General features: G+C 32.4%; 1 long non-coding RNA gene across 1 annotated transcript; it reads right to left on the bottom strand.

The window, feature by feature from the left end:
* Positions 1-1489: 1489 nt before the first annotated feature.
* LOC128127483 (uncharacterized) lies at positions 1490-2193 on the bottom strand. The gene is made up of 3 exons (XR_008225276.1): positions 1932-2193; positions 1768-1853; positions 1490-1662 (listed from the first exon to the last, which is right to left on the bottom strand). It is a non-coding gene; the product is annotated as an uncharacterized LOC128127483 (long non-coding RNA).
* Between the last annotated feature and the right edge of the window lie 8727 nt (positions 2194-10920).

The raw sequence follows: 10920 nt of genomic DNA, 5'->3' as shown, positions 1-10920 counted from the left end.
TCGTCTATTATCGACGTGCAATTACGACCCACTTTTATGACACACAATGCATATTAAGGAAGACCCTATCATAAAGGAAAACGACACACATTTGCGTGTCGTAACTATACGACGCACGTTTAGGACACACATTGCGTATCATTAAAGCCCCTGTCATAAAGAAAGATGACACACATTTGCGTGTCATAAACATCAGTAACCATTTACGATATACATATACGACGTGCCTTTACGATACTCTTTTACACATAATACAAAAATATTGAAACAAATATATATGAAAACAATCAATTTTATCGAATAACATCATGTCAAAAAATTGTAATACATTGATATTAAAGGGATCTGATTGTACATTATTATTAAGAGATTTTCCCTACCTATATAACCTAATACTACATTGCTATAAAGGGCCGGGCACCTTCTTGTTTAAGTAACTCATCACTAAGCTGTCTTAAGAAGCTCTGAAACCATTCATGTAACCAACCAATCATCATGTCTCTTAGCTTCAATATCAATCCCAACTTGTGATCAAGAACAACACGAAAATCCTACACAATAATCATGTCAGTTGTACGATATCAATATCAACTAATTAATAATACACATGGTACGTATGTATAAGAGTGGAATCAAAATTATCTACCAATAAGAGTTTTGTACTACCTTGAATCAAAGTATTTTTGGTGGCCTCAAGGGTAACTCTCAAAAGATACTCCTTGCTTGTGCCATCTTTCTTTTGAATTTGCAGGAGAGTGTCTGGCAGTTCAAATCAGAAAAGAAAACCAACCAAACCATTACACTTTTATCCTTGTTCATATTAAAAAATTCCTTTCTATACATATACATATACATATCCAGAAAGAGACAATTAATCAACACAAAACATACCACCAGCCCTGGCACATAAGCACCGGTTGAAAATGAAATCATTTTGTCTTGAATTTTGTAATATAAACTCAACCACTTGTTGGAAGATTCTCTTTCAGAAGCCACTTATCAGCTGTGTCATATGCATTATCTGTGAACACACAATAACCATCACCCCACCACCTTTTCTTATCAGTAAATTAAAAAAAATGGTGCATGTGCTTCCTGGTTTTTACTTCAAAACTGAAACATTTTTCAATTATGGTCCTTGTTCAGAGTCCAACAATGAACATTTCAATTTTCCTAATTAAAACGGATCAAGGAAATAATTCTCAACTAACTAGATAATAATAATTATCTAATAACTCTACATATATCGATCTTGATCCCAAGGACATTCTGATTTTAAGGTTTTATATCAATTTTAGTCCCTATTTCAAGATTTCATATCAATTTTGGTCCCTGTTCCAAAATTGAAAACACAAGGAACTTTTTTTTAAATTAATCTTTTTTCTTAATAATGATCCATTATGTTACCAAATCATATCTTCATATAAAAAAAGAAAGTACCTAATCTGTTATATGGTAATTTAAGAATAGGTTCACCTTCTCCAATATCCACGTCAAACTCTGATTTACAAGTTTTTGTGGTATTAGTATAAATGAATAAAAAAAGAAGCATAGGAAATAAAGTCAAAAGTCAAAAGGCTCACCATAATCATATTGTACTCCATCAAAAACGGGGCGCTTCATGCCATTGCCATCATCAGGCCCATCAGTTACTTCCCTAATCTAAAATAGGCAAAAGAAAATGCTAATTAATGAGAACAACTTATCATCACACCTGATGATTAGAATCAAATCATTTAGTGCATTAAACACCATTCTGAATAATACCTTATCCCATGTTTGATTCATCATATTCCTAATGAAGACATAGCTGTCTTGTAAACCTTTCCTAGCATCTTAAAATCCATCAGCACCTATTAAAAAAAATATCAATTTGAAAGCAAAACACAGTGATGGATTGGGGTAAAAGAAAGAATCATATATGTTTTTACCTGTGAGGTGTTGGTATCCCAAACATTGATGTGGTGATTAAATGAGCTTGTGACAAAAAGACCTGTATCATTTGGATACCATATGGTTATGGATATGGCATATTTGAGACCATTTTGATGCTGCTTATCGACATGAAGTATGGGCTTATGCTTAGCAATCAGACCACCTCCCTCATAGTCTCTTGCACGTTGGATATCATAGACAGTAAGTGATGCATCAAATGCTCCAGATAACAAATATCTTCCCTCTGTCAAATCAACCTGAAAAAATATTCATTTTTATTTGCATGTTTAATAAGAATAGATTAATTACTCCAAAAATAATAAAGATTTAAATTAGAACTTGATTAATGAGGATAAAATGAAAATGTTATTGAGAGAAGGGAGTAAAATGCCAAAAAAAAAAAAAAAACAATTACGGAAGAATATTAGAATATGTGGTTGGAGATAATTAACAAAAAAAAAAATCCTTCAACTCTAACCGTATAACATTTTCAAAGAATGATTGAAACAGTAGAAATATATACAAAAAACCTCCAATTGGAGGTGCTCTAAGTTAACTTTTTCATTATAATTCAAAAAAAACTCTTAAAAGCCAAAAAAGAAATGTGTAAAAATTCTGGTACATCAGCAAAAGTACATGTAGAAGGCATTTCCTCAATCTGCTTCTCAAAAGCACCTCTATTGTAAAAAGAATATATACACAAAAGAAAAGAGGCAAACCTGCTGGATGGGTGTTTGGGCTAAAGCCAGAGTCATCAACGAAGAGCGCCTACTCTTCCTTCGACTTGTAACATTTTTCATTTATCTGCTTGCTTCCATCATTCAGCAACAAGTCCACTTCCTGCAAAATAAATTTTTAAAAAGTCCCATTACATATAAATTAAATATACCAGAAAAAGCAAAAACCAAGCCATTTGAAAAAACAAAGAGTTCAGTTTTTTTGTATAAAAAAACAAAATTTTAGGTTTTTATTTTGTTTTGATACAAAAATAAAAACCATAGTGAACTTAATTAATTATTTAGGGTCTTTCTAGTCTCCATTGAAATACTCCACTTAGTTGTGATATTAGATATAAACTTTAAGATTGTTTAAGAAGTAGTGAGTCTATAAAGGAAATGTTACTTACATATTATAAGAGGGACAACCATAGCAATCTTTCCGACATCCTCATCCGCTTGCATTATCTTTTTAAGGCGAACCTAATTGATATACTAAGTGACACTAACATAAGATATAAATAAATTTGAAGCATCTAAGCAGTTATGAGAAACTCATAAACAATAAAAGACTAGAAAATAATATAAAACAAAAAATCTATAACATAAATATAATATTGTTTGTGGAAGGCATGAACATTATAGGTTACATAGGATAATGTCTACCAAGTTCAAGAGAAACGATTGTATCCTTTATACACAATACAACATATGACCAATAGGAAAATTGATATGAGCTAATCAGTGACCTATGCAACAGTAAAAAGTTAATGTATTACCCATTTTATGCAGTTATCTCCCACTAGTATATTACCCATACTTTAGGTAGATAATGTATAAATTGGTAGCAAACTGAAACCTAGCAGCATTAGTCAATAAGAAATCTACTTGTTCACAAATTGGTAAAAAGATTTTTCAAATAGTTACCAAACGAACTGTGCCTTCTAAATATTTGCATAAGCCAAGTGGCCAAGACAACACTAACAAGTAGATCAAAGCCCCTGTCGCCTGAAATAAAATATATAAACTAAGTTATGTACTTTAAGGTGAGGTCATGGATACTTTTTATATGTTTTGAAATACAAATACCTTAAGAAGATTGCGTAATATTAGGTTAAGATCATTTCCAATAACCCGTGACAATCTGATCCAAACCAACTAGTCAAATCTCCAATACTATCAAAGTCAAAAAAGTTTATATCCTGTGAAAAGAGTGAGGTTACAGATGATGTTGATATATCATAATGATGTTTTTCTCCAAAAAGCTTCATATAACCTCGTAATCAGATTATTAATAAAAATGGATTTATTGGGCAAATTGAACCTAGATACAAAGTCTTGTAGTTCAACCATCTTGTGCTCAAGTCCTTTTGTTGCATATAGATAGACAAGGTAGCCAAAAGTGGTCTCATCTATGTCCATGGGCGGTTATACGGGTGTAAGGTCGTTTAGAAGGAAAGGAGAGACGTATCTGAGAATTGACATTTTGGAAGGGTGATTAACTTGTGAAGAGTGAAGTGGTGTCGAGCTTCAAAGAGCGGCAGAGCCCGAAGAAAAGAGGCGGAGTAGCAGCGTGGGATTTAGGACCGGAGAGTAGCGGGGGATTTAGGACCGGAGAGTTGGGATGCTGGTGTAAGAGAAGTTGAAATTATCGCTAAAGTAAACCCTAATTTAGGGCTTGGAGGCCATAAAAATGGTGATAGTTGGTAGCAAGTGGTGAATGGGGGGACAAATGTGTATTGAATATGATCTAGGGTTCATTGTTGTTTGTAGTTGATACCATGGTTACAGAGCACCAAAAATCTGAAAGGGAGAATGTTTCACAACCACATAGTGCTAATAGGGTATCATCTGTAGAGGATTTTACAGCAGAAGGAGGAGATGCATCACTTTGATAACATCAACATAAAAAAAGATGAAGGGAGAGGATCAGAGAACAAGCGGGCTTTTGAATTTTTGAGGATTTCATTTCCCCCGGTAGGTATTAAAGGATGGAGGTGCGTTTCACTAAAAAAATATAAAACGACATTGGTAGACGACACCCTTTTAAGGTAGGTGCCCTCCGTGTTTGTAATTTTTTTTGTTGGACACCAATTTTTGTGCACGCAAAAATGTGTGTCCTCTATCCTTCATATTTTGAAAAACTAACATTATTTTTAGGACACGCATAAAAAGCGTATCGTAAATCAGTGCGTGTCGTTAAAGGGCTGTTTTCTAGTAGTGATAGATTTTGAATGTACTTATACTTTTATAAAATATTGTTATATTTTCAAGTATAACTCTTGGTAAGAGTGTTTTTATCCCAGTGGGTTTATAGTTGCATATCTTTTATGAATTGATATACTGAGTTCACTATAAACAATGCTCTTATACAAATCTGTCACACCCCCAAACCAGATCGACGAAAACGTTCGGGGGCGGAGGACGTCATGTTCAGTATCACAACACATGCATATAGAAATCAAAGTACAACAACCATTGCATTAGTAATGTATAAGTATTTACATAAGTGTTCTTACAATAGATAATCGATATCAAAAGTAGATATAGTAAAAGATAAAAGACGCAACAGGGTACTAAGTTGTCTTCTCAAAAGCTCCGGGAGGGTACCTGTCTACTGGATTCCTGAGAATACAAGTTATTTTGAAAGAGAGGATCAACATTTAAGCCGGTGAGTTCATCAGTATTTTATTATGGTTGTTTTTAGTTTTAAGAAAGTGATTGAATACGCTCCAGAAAGTCCTATACTTTCTGATTTACAGTTGAAAAGTAGTTTTATTTCTTAAAAATACACTATTGGTGTAATAATAACCCTATAATCATGATTGAAAAGGGTTAAAATATGATAAAGTTGTAAATATCAAGATTTACCATTTATAGTTTTACTTATATAAAACTATATGAAGTTGCTTATTTATTCATACACTAACTGCACTATTCAATACCAAATTTGTGAGTTAACCTAAGGCTCGCCTGAAACATGACGTCCTTCAGGTGTCGAAATCTGGTACGACAATTGTCACCCCAAGCCTGCCGGCCTAGCGAACAGTTAAGGTGCGGGATTTCTAGTCTCGTATAGATCGATACACAAGTGTCACGCTCTCCCTCAAAGAGACTCTTGTTATAATATTCAGGAATTTTGTTCTATACTTATGTTGGATATTATTCCTTTTATATATCAGCTCAGATACCGATTGTTGGAAATATAAAAATCTGATCACCACAACAAAAGGCTTTGTTACCAATTACTGTGTGACAGATATATAAGCTTAAGATATAAGATGTAGATATATATAAAGAATAATAATTGCGAAATAAGTATAAATATGAAAGCTATAAATGACTGAAAGTTATAATAATGTAAATGACAGTATTTAAATGACGTAAAGCTATAAATAATGTAACCGACTGTATTTAAATGACGTAAAGCTATAATAAAGTATATAAGTATATAAATATATATCAAGTAGGTTCGTCAATAAATTGACTGAACTAGACTCATGGAACGACCGGTCGATATTTGTTCTCTTGGAAGGACTGGTCGATATTGGTTCTTTGAATGACTGGTCGATATTTGTTCAAAGATCAGTTTAATCCATATTATGGCCCAATTAGATGATTCTTGGCCCAAAATAAATCAAGAAATGATTTTTATGGCCTATTAGGGCTAATTAGGTTAGTTATGCCCAATAAGGTCCATTATGGTATTTTATTTCATTTTAGGCCCAATATGGCCAAAAATAATAAAATAAATGGAAGTGGGTCCAATTAGAGCCCATTTAAGAGTTCTAAGCCCAAGATAGTCAAATTCGAAGCTTATTGGCCCATTGGGCCCATTAAGGAAATCCTAGTCCAAAATGGACTTACACCAGGATTTCTAGGGTTTCCTATTATTTTATTGACTATTTGCAGTGCTTGTATGAAGTGTTTGATTGAAGTTTTGTTGTTATTGAATAAGCATAATACATGCTTTAACATTATTGGTTCACATTTGTTATCATTGTTCAATGTTTACAAGACATCAAAATTCCTAGTTGTGACAGTGCCTATGGTTTTTATTTGGAGTTTTTTTCACAATATTGTTGTTTGAAACACAAATTAGAACATCTTTTATCCCACTTGGTCCAACACCATTATGTGAAACATTCATATTGTTCAAAGGTTCCGAGACATAATTAAATTTTTTTCCACGATGTCTTATCCGAAAGACCTTTTTTTTCATCACCATTATCAATTAGACCAGACGAGAAATAGTCTTTACAACCATTTGCATTATCAAGATTAACAATTCATATTAATTCCGATATATCATTCTTGCCCGGTCCCCTTTTTACAAAAACTTGATTAGGTGTTTTCTAAACTTTTGGAAAAACAATTGCTTCCTCTTTCAGATTTTCAAAACCTTTATTCACAACATGATGTTCAAATTCAATTGAATCTTAGAAAATCAAATTATTTTTTGATTCATAAAAATGTTTCACAAAAGAAGAATAGTCAATTTTATCTTCAACTGATATTTCACTCATGTCACTTTCATCAAAATTAGAATCACTCATATTATTGTGTTTTTCTTTCGATTTCAATTTCTGACATAAAGAGTTATATTTCTCAATTGAATTTTGTTTTATTTGTTGTTTGTCTTCTTCTATTAAAATATTATTTATCACCATTTTATTTTCTTTTGGGTTCAAAAATTCATCAATCTTTTCCATTCCAACTTTGTATGAATCACTTAAAGATTCATTAGAAAAAAATCATAGATTCACATTTATAACATTCATCGTAAATTTCATCTTCTTTCAATTCAAAGAAACTCAATATCATCTTATGTAAGATTTTTTTTATTTCACAATCAAGATGAAGTTGATTTATATTAGAGTACAAACATTTCACAATCAGACAAACAATATTGCATTGTTTCGAATGACTCTATTATCTCTCTTCAACACAATAATATCATCTCTACTCCTAATAAATTCTAATTACAATGCCTCTGTCCTCATTTGTCTTTCTTCACTGTTAAAAGTTATCCTACTAAAATTATCATTAAGATCAGAATTTCTAACACAAGTCCTCTTTAAGCTATCGTAATTCGGTTAATTCAAATTCTTAATGAGAAATAGGAATATTAAGAGATTTAGTATATAATGTACCTTATTGATTACCTTTTTACTCTCAGCAACATGCTCCTTCACAATTTTTATTCAACTACATGCTCCTTCAAAAATTTTATTGATAAATAGGCATAAGAAACCATGTTTTCGTCAGTGAACTAACCCTTACTTTCTAAACTCATGGTTTTCACCATAAACCAACTTCCTCCAATCTCTTTCTTCTTTGACTTTGCAACTAGGCACTCTCCATGTGTAGGCTTTTAAACTTCTTCTTCTATACAATCAGTTGGCCAAACTTGCACATTTCCATCATCGATGTCATCTTCTCCGACCATCAACACAGTACCTCTATCCTTTTTTTCCGAAGCTCCTCCACCTTTTCAAATAATAAGCTTCATTCTTATCTTTCTCCTTCTTCTAATTTTGTTTTCTAAGCATGCATTCCTTTTCAAAGTGATTTTTCCAATGACAATAATTATGGTCGTATCCAGAATGACCAAGAAGCTTATTCTCTTTCTTATCATCTTCTTTCTGATATCTTTTGTTACTTTCTCCTTTGGGTTTTTTTTAGAATGAGAATTCCCTTGGTTATAGTTATTTCCTCCTAATTCAATATTTTTATAGTTTTTGTTTTGGAAACGAGAGAAATTTTTCTTAAAATTTTTCTTAGGATTGGTTACCATCAATACCTTGTCTTCACTTGTGAGTTCATCATACGAAATATCTGATTCAAAATCTTAAACAACAGTCTTAATCTTTTTGCCTTTTGAACTTTCAGTGTTCGCCACAAATGCTAAAGGACCAAAACTTGAAACAACTTTTTCACCCTTAGAACATCAGATTCATGGGACTTTAAAATTCCAACAATTTTTGCAAGAGAGTAATCTTTGAACTGTTCATGTGCTTTGATAGTTGAAACAACGGATTTCCATTCCAATCTAAGAGAATTCGTACACCTAACATTCTCTTCAATATGTGATCTTCGTAACTTATTTTTGAGCATCCAACTCATTAAATGATTGAACCGATTGTCAGTCTGATATAGAGTTTCATCAGCCGTTTGTTCAAAAGTACCAAACTTAGAAAGAAGTCCAGTTTGAATGGAATGTTTGAGATCAGCATCACCATAATATAATTCTTTCAATATATCGTAAATCTCCTTTGCGGTTTCATTAGAACTCACTAAACGAAATGTATCAGGTGGAAGGGAAAACCTCATAATCATGGTTGCTTTTAGATTATTGATAAGCTTTTCCTTATCATTAGAGTGAATATCCTTACCGTCAACAACAATTTCATCAAGTCTCCATTGAGTTTTGATAATTTCTCTTGTCTTTGTATACATATGAGATTCCTTTGTTGTCACATGCCAGATACTCAAACTATGTGATTCAATGCCAAGAACATAGTCCTAAAAGTGTAATGCCAAAACTTCATAGTCATTATGAAAAAGAATAGGAATATAATTAGTAGATCTAATACTACTTAGAAGATTAAATGAAATCGAATGTGAATCTTCTTTAGACATTTTCAGAAAATTTTCACTAAGAAAAAAATTAGAATCATATATGTAAACAAGAAACAAGTTCCAAATTGAAAATGAAAGATTTGAACTAAACATTTTGGATCAAATTGCAAATAGAAGGTGCAAAATGCAGAATCAATCGAAAAGACAAAGTAGAAATCAGAAGAACACGAAGAACTTCAAACAAAAGTTAGCTTTGAAAACAGCTTACAAGATCTCCCACTCTGATACCACCTGTAAAGAATTTAGGAACAATATATTCTAAAATGAAAACATCCAAAGAAGAATAGAATGATTGATAAGAACATAGAAAGGTAAATAAGTCTACTTTTCATTAACGAGTAAAAGAACAATTATGCGGAACTATTCTGTCAAAAGTTACCTGTTCTTTCTAACTAATGCTCCTATATATAGGAGTCAAATAATCACTAGAAAGGAATCCTATGTTGACAGTTTAGCATTGCAAACCTAAGAATACATAAACTTCGAAATCAGAGCATAACATTTCAGAATAGGTGAAGACACTATACCAGACCTACAACTGCAAATAGGCTCATACAACTCTGGCACAACAAAAATTTCAAATTCAAATAGTAGGTTCATATCACTAAGTCTTGGATTTACATTACTAGTGATTAATGGTAGTCTAGATTCCTCACAAATCCCAATTTCTACATCAAGATCTATCAACTAAGGAATAAATTGGAAGGATAATATTGGAGGTAGGGTCTGTTTACTATACAAAGTATACTGTTTGGAAATCCCATTATAAACACCTCATTAATCTAGCCTAGACAACACTCTCATAAGTAGGCCAATCTGTATAATGACTTACAGTCACTGATATATCTAATTTATAGGTTCATAATAACGACTATGAACATAAATATAAGTTACACTTGAAACAAAATAAGTGTAGCTTAACTTATAGAGATTTTAGCTAAAACGGGGGAATTACACTACCATAATTCTGAAACCGAAATCTCTAATTTACCGGGCTCTCTGAAGCTCTAGAGCCTCGCTACTCACTTTTACAAACTCCTAAACTTGGGCCTCTAGAGTTGGGATAAATATAAGAGAAAGAGAAAGTGTTGTCAAGAAGTTGTGAGGAATATAAGTGATTTTCAGAGCTATTTATAATGGTTTTAAGGGGGGCTACGCCCAACGTAATATAGTGCTACGCCTGTTGGGCTTAATTGTGTTGTGTCAAATGTATGTGCTAGTATAGGTTTATTGTCGAGATGGGCCTGTTCATTCTTGTATTTTTTTTCTTTAATAGTCTAGCCTATATATAGAGTGCATGTACGCATTATTAGCGTTAACGCTTTTAAAACCTTAGTGGTCGTTGTAAGCTTTCACAGAGAATTTCACGTTGAAATCCTCTAAGGTTTATTAATCTAAGCATTTAGCAGACGTTCGATCTTTATTATTTTTGTCATTAATTCACGTATGTATTATAGAATCTGTCGATCTATTTATTGTCTCCACAATTGGTATTAGAGTAGGAGATATTGTAATTAATTCACTATTCTTTTGTCAAGTTTTTCTAGGATTTTACATTCAACTTAGGTTTGTTCTTGTTGTCTCAATCGTCTTGATCGATTGCAGATTCCTAAGCTAGATTTCAAGT

Source organism: Lactuca sativa, chromosome 7 (genome assembly GCF_002870075.4).
Source record: "Lactuca sativa cultivar Salinas chromosome 7, Lsat_Salinas_v11, whole genome shotgun sequence".
Classification (NCBI taxonomy): Eukaryota; Viridiplantae; Streptophyta; class Magnoliopsida; order Asterales; family Asteraceae; genus Lactuca; species Lactuca sativa.
This window is presented reverse-complemented; position numbering and strand designations above follow the sequence as displayed.